Source organism: Perna viridis, chromosome 6, assembly GCF_037379345.1.
Source record: "Perna viridis isolate PV_CMFRI_1.1 ecotype Kerala chromosome 6, ASM3737934v1, whole genome shotgun sequence".
In the NCBI taxonomy this organism is placed as follows: domain Eukaryota; kingdom Metazoa; phylum Mollusca; class Bivalvia; order Mytilida; family Mytilidae; genus Perna; species Perna viridis.
The window spans coordinates 29,787,725-29,799,500 of NC_142450.1; the positions used below are offsets into that span (position 1 = coordinate 29,787,725).

General features: G+C 35.2%; 1 pseudogene; it reads left to right on the plus strand.

Moving 5' to 3' along the window:
• The first annotated feature begins 8,355 nt into the window (after nt 1–8,355).
• Nucleotides 8,356–11,776, plus strand: LOC148614474 (uncharacterized; annotated as a pseudogene).

The window sequence follows — 11,776 nt, forward strand, 5'->3', positions numbered from 1 at the left end:
ATTTTATAACAAGGTTCCAAACCACAAAAGGAAGGGTAGTGTATTCGGGGTTTTGGTCCCAACGGCTTTAGAATTCGGAAACAAAAAGGGACTGAAAATAAGCTTTTCATAGATTTAACTATATAACCAGTAAAAGCATAGGAATGTGTATGATATTGTTAGACAACATTCTATACTACAATGGTCAGACTTTGATTGAATTTGGAGGTAGGTAAAACATTAATGGTAAAGAGGGGCCAGAAACATACCTTTTTTTATGTCTGGACAATAACTTGACTATTAGAGAATGAATCTCTCTGAAATTGTATTTCAAAGGATTGACTTTGGGGGTTAAGGCTTGATAGTTTTCGGAATTCGAGGCCAAAAGGGGGCCTGAAACAAGCATATTCCTTATGTCCGTATAATAACTTTAGTAAAAGTAAATTGATCTCTATAAATTTTACCACCAGGTGCCATACCACAAAAAGAAGATTTTTGGGGTTGTTAAATGAGCCAAGTAAGAATAAGGGGTCACAAAAAGGCTAGAAACAAGTATTTTTTTCTGATTTCTGGCCGTTATCTTAAGTGAAAGGGAATGGATCGCTGTGAAATTTTATTACCAGCTGCCGTATCCTTACAGGAAGTTAAGGGTTAATTTTACAGGTTTTGGCTGGAACTATTTATAATAAGTACCAAAAAGTGATCACTTCGTTTCTGGTCGAATTTTTATCATGTGTTGAATGTGTAAGTGTAATCAAAATTTGAAAAATTCGCTTGTGATTTAGTTATCTTTGTGTAATGTTCAATTGATTGTGTAATTCAATGTGTATACTTAAATAGATGTCTCGCGGATAAGACAGTTTTGAACTTCCATTTTTACTGATGCCTTGAATTGTACTTTATATTGATTTTTTACTCCTTTGTATTGTACTTTTGTACTTTATGACTATATAACGGTTGTAAGGAGATTATATTATGTTGTGTAATTTTAATCATTGTTTTAATTATTTTTTGGGGTAATCATGTTTATTTTTTTTTGTTTGAAACAGTTTGAAGAATTAAGTAGATGTTTCTGTTTGGTTTTTGTTCTATCTACCGTCTAAAGCTTTGATGAATAGAACGGTGCTGACAATTGTAATTCTATGCTCTTTTCATGTTGTGCAATTGATGTTTTTTGTTTGGAATGTGAAAAGCTTTACTCCAACTCTTGACTCCTACTCCCGAATCTTTACTCTAAGTCTTGACTCTTACTCCCGAGTGTTTACTCCAACCATTGACTTTACTCCCAACTCTTTACTTCAACTCTTGACTCTTAACTCTTACTCCCGACTCTTTATTCTGCATTCGAAGTCTTGACTCTCACTCCGATTCTTTACTCCAACTCTTTACTCTTACTCTCGACTCTACTCCAACTCTTGATTCTTACTCGACTCTTTACTTCAATTATGGACTCTTAACTTACTTCTGATTCTTTACTCCAAATCTTGACTCTGACTCTTTACTCCAACTCTTGACTCTTCACACCCATTCTTGACTCTTACTCTCGACTCTTTACTTCAACTCTTTAACTCCAAGTCTTGACTCTTACACCCGGTTCTTTACTTCAAGTCTTGACTCTTAACTCTACTTTCCTGATTCCTGTCACCTACAATTTACTCTTCACTCCTCCCAACCCTAACCCGTTGACGGAATCTTACGGAATAAGTTTTAACAATAAACCCGTAACTATTTCTAACTTTTACCCTGACATGAGGTTAAGGCTACAAGAACCATGCAAACAGACCAATACAGTCCACGTATACATCCTGTCCAGCAAAAGACAACCTTAGAAAGAGAGAACTGGTTTATCGGACTACGACACTTTTATGACAGAACTACACCAATAAGCTTTGACGAAAGAAAAAAAAAGACCCGATCGGATAACCTGTTGCTGCGACGTGTACCAGACGATTTATGGAATAATGGAGGGTGCCGTTCCTTGACACCTTGGATCCCAGAGGGAGACACTTGCTTGTTTTGCACAATAAGATTTAATGAATTAGGGCTAAGTGTCATGCTTTTGGTTCTGAACCTGTTCAACAAAAACAAGTATCACAGGACCATCAGTCTGAACACACATTACTTGGTCCCCTTTAAAAATCTAAGAGACGTTTCACAGGCCATGACATTACTATGGCCCAACAAATGATCCACAAAAAGACAAAATACTTTTCGAAATCGTACGAGTATGCCACCGCAAGACCCCACGGATATTAACTGATCGACATGAAACAGGCTACTCCCAACATATTGAGATTTACAAGCAACAATTTCCCATAGAAAAAAATCAGGATGTGATCTTGGATGAGGGAAAGTATAAATAGAGATGGAAAAGGATGTTGGGTCACTTCTTGGCCGACTCGCAAAGGAGATGGACGCATCCGGAGCAATAAAGATTTACAAGATAGTTCCCTGTCTAGGAATTCATTAAGAACAGGTCATCAATCGTGATGCCGTACACGTGCAATTGACGAAAGAATGTGCACAATGCACATGAGAGGAATGCAAGGAATGAGCTGACAAAAGAAAGTGAGGCCCTATATATACCTCGTGGTAGACCAGGTGGAGGATGGAAAACGCCGACCAGAAAACAGGTGTGACGCCTATAAATGGAGTTGTATAAAGAGGATTTGGAACAAAGATCGTGCAGACGTATTACAATCGTAATAAAGTGGCATAACGTCAGAATGTTTATTACAAGTTGAAACCAGAGCGGAGCGCCGTGCAAAGATGTCCTTGCATAAGAAACAAAAGATCAAAAAGACCATTGTAAACACATGAATCTGAGAGTGGGTCACTATAAGACCGCGCAGATGTCCTTGCATAAGAAACGACCTGAATAAATTTTGTGAAATACAAGTTACAAAAGTTCAATTGGATCTAAGAGCAGGGCACAAAAAGTCGGCGCAGATGTCTTGCGACCCTAACAATTCGAGCACAAGAAAGTTACCAAAGTTCAAACAGATGCATTAGAAACACTCTTTCTATAATGAGAAGATATAACATCAGATTAGCTGGTGGTATACGGGACGTCAATGACCAAAAGGCGTGTAAACCGAGGAACAAAAAGAAGTGCGTTCAAATTGAGATCACCTAATGTTAAAACAACTTTGACGCCAACGATACTGAGACGACAGAAGCAAGGAGACTCATATTAAGACCAAACAAGTTCGCAGAATCTTAAGGACATCGGATCGTGAAATCGCTTAATGGGGAAGAAAGAACAGAAATGAAGAACGGTTTATGGTATAGTCCAAGGAGCAGGATCCGGATTGAAAAAAATAACAGAAAACAGACGACCTCCCGACGAATAGAACAATGAATATGAATTGTAAATAAAATATAGATGAAAAAGAAATGTAAACATTGAAAATATTAAAATTATTGAAAAAGGTTTAAATCCTATTTAAAAAACGATAGGAATGCCGTACAACTTTCAAAGTTCGGTAAAGATTGAACACAAAAAACTAATGCACATCATGGGAGAATCCTTTACCAAAATGAAATCGGTTTACCCGATAGATTCCAATATAAAATAAAAGGTTGAGTGCGTTTGTAAAGAATGAATAAGTTATGAAAAAGTCGACAATAAAATATAATCATAATAAAAATGAAAGACCATACACTATTCAAAAGCTCTTAACGTTCCGATTGTAAACAAAAACATCAATTACACAACATGAAAAGAGATTAGAATTACAATTGTCAGTATTATTCTATTCATCAAAGCTTTAGACATTAGATAAACAAAAACCCATTAGAAATATTTAATTCTTCAAACTGTATTATACAAAAAAAAATTAATAAACGTAATTACCCCAACAAATACATGTAATTAAAGCAATGATAAAAATTAATTTCCTTTGGGTCATTTCCGTCCCGGACCTTTAAGGCCCCTTCCTAGGTTAAGGGTCCCCTCATGTAAGCCCAATTTCGGTCATACCCAATGTCCACTCCGGTCCACTCTCTTTCCCGGTCACTTTCGGTCCATGACCATCGGATTTAACGTCATGTGCATGCGCTTTGGGGTGCTCCTCCTGCAAAATAATAACCCAAACGTGCAACGACTGTCCGTACCATAGTCAGTCATATTTTAACTGATTCAGTCCATATATAACTGATAATGACTGTCAAAAGGACTGAGATAGACTGATAAAATTGGTACAGTCTTTTGTAGTAACTGTTTTAGTTGAAATTTGACTGAGTAAGTCACTTTTCAACTGTCTAAACTTATTTTGCGTGTATTCAGACACATTTTGACTGATTAAACGTATTTTGCGGTTAATCAGACGTTTTTTGGACTGAATAAACCCGATTTGCGTTTACTCAGACGTTGTTGGACTGGCTAAACTCATTTTGCGTTTAATCAGACATTTTTGGACTGATTAAACGTGTTTTGCGTTTAATCAGACGTTTTTGGACTGACTAAACCCAATTTGCGTTTAATCAGACATTTAAGGCTATTCGAACATACTTGCATATAAATGAATAAAGTCATATTGCGTTCATTCGTGAGCTTTTTGTACTGGTTTATTTCCTGTTCTATGTTTTGTTGCTTACTTAACAATACATCTTGTATTTTCTTTCCAAATTAAGATTTTCTTTAATATCATTACGATTAATCATTCAGCTGTCCCTTGAACCCTCTTTCAATATCATAATATAACCTTATTTTAGGACAATGTATAACTATCCACGCCGGTGTGGCATATCGCCTTAAGGCGGTACAGTATAGCTAAATAGTAAACTTCCGGGGAGCCTCTCGCAAAATACGTGCACATGCATGTAGACCATATTCAAATTCATGTGCAGGAAGTCCGTCAAATCCCAGCCTAGAAAATATTGAAATTCTCTTTAAATCCGTGACCGCTCCCCTCCACCCTCCGTATTTTAGATCCACCATCGCACACACGTTGAAGGTAAACTTCATTATAGTAGCATTAATTTAATATTGCTTTATTATACAAGCGATGCCAGTGGAATCACTAATATTTAATACAACATACTGTATACCTATATGCTGTCAGTAAGGACCTCAAATGTACCGTAATTCGAATATCATTTTAAAAATGGCAATATATGTATATTTAGAAAAATACAACCCAACCAAAACCATTGTCAGTTTAGATTGAACACCTCTGATCGATAACCAGTTTAAATGAACTACTGGCGTCAGTCTTTTCTTGTTTCTACAGTTTCAAATCAAACTCCGTGCAAGCTAAGTCAAATAATAAACCAGATTATATAACTTAAGATATGTACAATCTTTGATCTACATGTACCTCTCAACTAATCACATCTATTTCTTAGAAATACACATATAGCTTCAATGTTACGTATCGTCTCGTAAACAATGAATCCTGTAAAACACCGGTCTATCATCACAAGTATTATTTTCAATGCATGTATATGTTTTTCTCGTTTGTTTGTTTAGTTTGTTTGCTTGTTTTTTTTTTTTTTTGTTTTTTTTTCGTTTAGAGAGAAAAACTTTTGGTGGTACGACTAACAGTCTTACTCTACATTCACGTCAGTGTGATACGAAGAAATGTTCCATTTTCATAAATTCAGTCGTTTTTTTATTCAAAAGTTTTTAATCGGAACCACCCATTTTCACACGAATATAGTTTGGTATCTGCCCTATACATGAAATATCGAATCACAAGTAGAAATATTCATAATGTTCTGTATCATTAATCTGTTTTATATCGTACGATTTCTTTATTTTCTGCCTCATTAAACGCGCCGACATGTGGAAATGTAATGCATGTACATGTATATGCCGATATATTTATATAATACCAGTGATGGATCCAGACCTTGTCAGATTTTTTTAGGAACTTGTTTATATTTAGAAGACAAACAAGAGGGTGAATAATGCAGGTTAGTTGGCCTTATTTGGGGGGAGGGAAATTTGTTGATGAAGTGCTGCGCTTTAAGCGCATGATACGCCCGTTGCCCTTTTAACTTGTCCTTATGCTTTTAATGAATTTATATGATCAACTAGAAATACTGTGAGCCCTGTCAAATACCCTCCCCCCAAAATAAAGTAAATAAAAATTACTAAAACATTTGGCACTATCAAGGCTACCTCTGATTTAACTTTTGCTGTCTTGATTTTCACCCATAAATTTCTATCTTGTTCAAACCACACTTTTCTGACAAGGTTACCAAGTACCTTTTAATTTTTATTAGTCGATCATCATAACAAATGGTCCGTTTTCTACGATTTTTCAAGGAATATATTTCCTTGGCCATTTCTGCGTTTTTAAGTACAAAAAATCTTCACGCAAAAACGAAAATTCTGAAATATAAAAAAATCCAATGGGAGCTTACGTCAATAGATATGAACAAGTCATCAAATTTTCATAAAAATTAGTGAAAGTGTTTTTGAGTTATTGTCCAAAAACTTGAAAAATCCCCCTTTGTTTAAGTATTACTAAAAATCATAATATTATTTTTAAGATACGCAGGGTGGGGGGTCCATAGCCCCCTAGCTTCCCCGGTAATTCAGCCACTGCACCATATAAGTTTTAGTTAAATAAAAATACTGGTACTGATTTCAACCCCGGGGCCCATGCAGACACATTTACATAAATTCATTTTAGTGTTGTTTAAAGCATGTAATTTCACTCGTCTGTCTCGTTTTGCCATAAATCAAAAGAAAGTGTTTAATTAAAAAATAAGATCGTATATTTGTTCCAAATTTAGAATATTTAGAGTTTAATTATAGGTATTTGAACATTGAAATATTTTAATATTGCATAAAGTTTTAGTTTTATTCTCCCACAGATGGCAAAAAGCTGTTTTCAATGAAATTAAGTGGCAAATGATTTCTTGTTTGTTCTGAAGATAAATTATCTAAAATTAACCAGGCTTTGGGCCCAGTTAATGAGATAGTTGTAGGCTTAATTACTTGATTGCGCAATTGAAATCAGCTCTATTGCGTCAAGCCGGACGCTTAATCAAGTGGTAGATAATTTGGACAATAGGCAATTTACATATCTTATAAGTGTTCCTACAGTGTCAAAAAGTAGTTTTAGGCACAAATTTAATTGAAATGTATCCGCCGTTTCCTAGCAAATTAAAATAATTTAATTTTGATTGGCTCTCATCTGGAAAAAATGGTGCAAAAGCGAGGAATTTCTCTATTTGCTGGTATAATGTCACTTTTGAGTTTGCCAGCAAATAAAAAATTCAAAATAATTCACTGTTTTCGGGGTGAGACAATTTTCATTATTCACTTTAGAAATTTAAAGTTATGGTAATTTTGATGTTCCAATTAATTGGAAATTAGGGTTTAGTTCTTCTAGGTTTAATTTGCTTGGTTCAGTAATTTGATTTTGTATTCACTGACTAAACTGTGAATTTGAAGGATAACTTTGGCTACTTCTAAATGATGCTAAAACATGCAAACGCCAGACATGTGTATGCAAGTACTTTATTAAATTTTATTAAGAAATTTGGCTCTGTTGAATTATTTGATACTTTCAATATATTAAGAATAAGCGATGTTATATCGATGATAGGTTTTCTTATTACCATGTAAGCGTCCTTGGTTTAGCAAGTTCCAAAATATTTCAGGTAGTGTGTTTTATGGCATAGGTTGATTTTGAATATTCTCGCATTCTTTTATTTGTCTCATAATTTTGATTTATTCAATTGTGTAAATATGATCGTAATGTTGTTTTAATGAAACTGTATACATAAAACATGTTAAAGCTTATAATTGGAAACTTATGCCGGCCAAATAAATGTCAGAGTATTTTCATATAGGCCTAGTTGCGTTTTAAATTATGAAGTGTTAAGTTTGACCGTTCAAGAAATCAAGTGATTTGTCAAATTCAGAAAGTTTTTAATAACCATAGTAACGAAGACCTGATTGGTTAAATAGTTGAATTTAAATGTTCATTCTTATGCAATATTTGTTATACTTATGCATCTTATATGATATTGCTTATTATTGTTATAGCGTCACTTTTGAGTTTGCCAACAAATAAAGAAGTTCAAAATAATTCACTGTTTTCCAGGCCTCTCAGAAGACCCAGAGTCAGTTACCCAGTAACACACAGTGCCCTGTCATCGCTAGCGTCTGTCTGTTTGTAACCTCTACTAGCTATTCCCCCACATTAAACAAGAATAATTGTAGTATGTCAATAGGTGGCAGAACCAAAAGACCCGGCGGACAGACAGATTCATCCTTGATGTCAAGTGGTTATTGGTTGAGGATGAGACCCTACAATTCTACTCAAGGAACATCCACCTCCCAGGACACCACCAACAGAGGATGTAAACCAAACAACCTAAGGGGCAGAAGGGGGTGTTGAGACCGGCATCCTCATGGACCATCCAGTCCAGACCAGACCAGTTCTACAATCAACAGGCACTGATACTATATCACTAGTGACCTCAGAACCTCCAATACGACATCCAAAGGTACAAGTGTTCCTGGAAAGATTCAATGGGTCAGGTGACGCCACCCAATTCCGCTTCTGTTTGATATTATACATAGGTCAGGTAAAAGCTATGTTGTGGCTGATTCAGAATCATACAATTGCTTCTCAGAATGAAAGTGCACAAAAGGAAAAGAACAAAGTCAGGCATGATAGAAATGCAAGAACTCAACGATTTGCTATAGGAGACCTTGTATTGTTGAAATACCACAAGTCATTGACTCAAAATGGACAAAAAGGGCAAACGTAGGAAAAGTCATTTTCGATAGAGAGTATCTTAGCTTTCACAGTTTTTGCAGTCTCTAGTTACTCTTAAGTTAAAGTGTGCAGGCTCGTTCTAACCATATTTAATAGGTGTTTTATGTTTCTCTTGGGCTCTATTCACCTAAGTTTGTTGATGAAGAGTAATTAATTCATTTCATTTTCATTGAGGTATTGCTACACCACATGTTTATTTTGTGTTTCGAGAGTGGTTTTGAGACACCACCTATTGATTTATGTGTTAGAGTGTGGTACTTGACACAAAAAATCTGAGTGCAACTAGCAACGTTGTAACCAAATTTCATGTTTGAATATTTATAGTGTATTGACTCACTTGTACAACTTAAACAACAATGCCTGTTGGTAATGGTGCTAAGAAGAATTGCGCGCTTTGAGACATTTGCTTCAAATATAGGTTAATTGTCTATGACTAAGGGTAAATTGATGATTCAATCCCAGAAAATTGGAAATGCTTTTGAAGTATTCTTGTAGTTTCTAACTGCTTGTTTCATAGTGCTAGATTGTATGCTGAGACGTTGGCTACAGTCATTTGAAGTAATTATTAACATATCAAATTTTCTCTTTTGATATCATTGTATGTCCTTCCTTGAGTTTTTGGAGCTGTCTCCTTCTAGTTCCCCTTGTCATCATAAGTTGTGACACCGCAAGTGCTGTCCTATCACCACAAGGTGTGATTCAGAGATTGAATTACGGAGTAGTGTTTCTCCCAGAGTCAAAGCTTTTCATCGCACAAGAGACATGGCTGCACACTTTTATGATTCCTTTACAAAGAGACTTGTCATTATCACAAACAGAGTTCTGCAATGCCACACAAACGAATTCCTCATAGTTCAACAGCATGGTACCGTTTATTAGACATTCACATACGTCTATGACTCATGATTTGAAAGAAGCAAATCAGACTATACGTACCCTTGTTCCTCAGTCAAATATTTTCCATGGTAGAAGGTTATCGAGGTCTCTTTTACCATTTAAATGCACTTAGCCAAAGGTGTATTTGGAACGGCAACAATGTCGGATGTTGAGTGGTAAGCAAAACATACTAATGCTGTAAATGTTAGAACTAGAGAAATTACACAAGCTCTCCAGCAACATGGGGATCACTTTTCATCTTTTGTAAAGGTGGTCGATGATAAAACATCAAACTTATTGCAAGGTATTAAAGATAATTCTTTTGAAATTAGGCAGATTTCGAAATCAGTAAATAAGTCTTTAGGGACGTTGCAACACTCCTTGAGGAACATGTCTCAACTGTTAATTACCCTTACTAATAACTTCAACACTTTGCATTCTAACCTTGTCCAACTGCAAAATGCAATCCAGTCATTGGTGGAAGGACGCATTTCACCCTTTCTTATACCTAAACAAGTGTTTACTAAGACTTTACATAACATTCAATCCACTTTAACTAAATACTATCCAGGTTTTTATCTGACACATTTCCATGCCTCTTATTATTATACAACACCCAACTTTATGTTCACTAGAAACCATTCCTCTATATATCACGGTACGATTTCCTGTATGTTCACATGTTTGTCCATTGCAACTATACAAAATCATTGCACTTCCTTTGCGGCTACTAACAAAAACCTCACTAAACATGCGACTAAGCTCTTTGATTTGCCTTATTTCTTAGCACTAACAAATGATCATGATTATTTCTTGCCATTGCAATCAGTTCACCTGACTAATTGCGTGCATGGCTCAACAATAATTCGTAATTTTAACATGGTATTAGTTCCTTCAACCAGCCTTCAATGTTCATCAGCAGTGTTCCACAACAATGTCAACCAGGTATCACAATTATGCAACTTTGGGTTTTTACAAAATCATTTTTAGCATAGTATTATTGAGTTAACATCAACATCGGTGCTTGTTTATGATAGTGAGGACATGTATTTAGATTGTCTTCAACACCAAAGAAGGATACCTGGGTGTACATTTTGCGTTATTGATATACCTTGCAAATGCTCACTTTCTACAAGAAGTTTATATTTTTCTCCAAGGCTTGTTAAATGTTATAATTCAAGTCCTCATTTTTCTCTTTTACATCTAGTCAATCTTGCCTTGGTACAACAATTTTTCGATGAACAAAAATTTTCTAAGGTTCTTGGAGATACTTTATTTTCGACACCAGTTTACCTATCTATTCCAATTTTTTCATTTTTATGAGCACAATATTTTAAGTGTTTTAGCTGCAGATGCAAAAACCCACTTAAATTTGAAGAAGATAGCGAACGCAGCTAAAGAGGATAAAATGATTTTTAAAACCTTATCAGAACCATTGTTGTCTGGAGAGATAAGTTTGAAATCAAAACAGCCATTTTATCTTTCATTTGTATGGGAGTTGCCAGTCTTTCTCTTTTCTCTTTCGCATTTTTTTTTGGGTAAAATCAAAAAGATGGCATTGTCTTTAACGGTTATGCAGCAAATGGCTAGTGTAAAATCTCAAAGTGCACCATCATTCATATATTATAAGCCAACTGATACACCTCAAGTAGAGCAAAATGTTATGAGCAATGTAAAAGAATTTTTAACGTCCGAATTCACTTTGATACATGCTTCTGTTGTTCTTAGCATTTTAGTTTTGATATTTTTGTCGATTTTAGTTCTTTATTTATACAAGTCCAGGAGTATTCATTGTACAAAATTAATGTTAGAAGTTACTAGTGGCGGCAATTGTGTTGTCATCCCTATCCTCGAATTATCATTGTGCCCATCTTATTGTAAGTTCACTCGTTCAAATGTTGAAGACATTCCCTACAAATAAACTAGTTGTTGTTTGGTCTGAATTTAGAGAAACCAATTTGTTCACAAATCAGTCAGTTAATATACCTACTTCCCTACCCTGTAGTTTTATATAACTTTATAAGATGAACCAGATACTTCGACAACCCTTCAATACATATATATATGTGACACATCAGAATTTCGCTTCAGTCCTGAATCCACCAGGAGATGTTGTTCAAAATGTAATAAAAACATCTGCAGTGAATTCTAATTCACTTTATCCATGTCTATGA